Source organism: Gastrolobium bilobum, unplaced genomic scaffold, assembly GCF_033153095.1.
Source record: "Gastrolobium bilobum isolate Gb01-03AN ecotype WA unplaced genomic scaffold, APGP_CSIRO_Gbil_v1 utg1929, whole genome shotgun sequence".
Lineage (NCBI taxonomy): Eukaryota > Viridiplantae > Streptophyta > Magnoliopsida > Fabales > Fabaceae > Gastrolobium > Gastrolobium bilobum.
In genome coordinates, this window is record NW_026898961.1 from 657,717 (window position 1) to 658,782 (window position 1,066).

Sequence of the window (1,066 nt, forward strand, 5' to 3'; positions counted from 1 at the left end):
TCTGCAGTTTCGGGTGCCTTGCAGTCTTCAGTAGCGTGAGCACCTGCACAAATACCACAAGTTATTTGAATATTACTAACAGAAGAGACTTGAGAACTGGTAAATTGCTTTGTGAGAGCATCTAGTTGTTCTTGTTGTTTCTTGTTAATTTGTAAAATCTGTTCATTCTGAGCTAAGATGGCATCATAGCCATCAAGCTTCATAATCCCCGCTCTTCTCTGTGGTACTGGAGCATTATCATACTCCTGAGAGGCTAGAGACTCTAGTAATTCCAAGGCTTCCTCTGGAGTTTTTGTTTTTAAGGACCCTCCTGATGCAGCATTCACCAATGTTCTTGTGTTCGGCGTCATCCCTTGAAAGAAGGTTCTTGCTTGCTCCCAAGCTTCAATGCCTTGTTGGGGACACTTCCTAAGTAATCCCTTGAATCTTTCCCATGCTTCATATAGAGATTCACTTCCTTTTTGTTCAAAAGAAGTGATATCCGCCTTGAGATTTGCCATTTTCGAAGATGAGAAAAATTTGTCCAAAAATTTGTTTGCCAAGTCGTCCCAGTGGGTGATGCTTCCTTGAGGTAACGATTGCAACCATCCCCTTGCTTCGTCTTTAAGTGAACAGGGGAACAATCTGAGCAAAATAGCATCCCGAGACACCCCATTCATCTTCAAGGTATCACAGTATAGCAAGAAGTTTTCTAGATGGATGTAAGGGTCTTCCGTGCTTCCTCCGGCAAATTGATCTTTCTGAATCAGTTGCAATAACGCAGGCTTGAGTTCAAAATTGTTAGCATCCACGTTTGGTCTAACAATGCTCGTCGTCTGTGGAACTCGAGCAGGAGTCATGTAATCTCCTAATGTTCTCGGAGGTGGTGGAGGTACATTGTTGTCTCCCATTGCTTCTTCTTTTGGTTCTGTTGAGCTTGAAGCTTCTTTTTCTTGTTGTCTTCTTTCTTTAGCAAGTTTTCTGTTTCTTTTTGCTGTTTTCTCTATCTCCGGGTCGAATTGCAAGGAATCGGTGTCAACGGTACCTCGCATAAACCAGAAAAATAGATTATATAAAATAAGAAAAT

General features: G+C 41.7%; 1 non-coding gene across 1 annotated transcript; it reads left to right on the plus strand.

Annotated features, from left to right (window-relative positions):
* Positions 1 to 387: 387 nt before the first annotated feature.
* Positions 388 to 494, plus strand: LOC133285836 (small nucleolar RNA R71). Its single transcript, XR_009748057.1, has one exon. It is a non-coding gene; the product is annotated as a small nucleolar RNA R71 (small nucleolar RNA).
* The last annotated feature ends 572 nt before the right edge of the window (positions 495 to 1,066 follow it).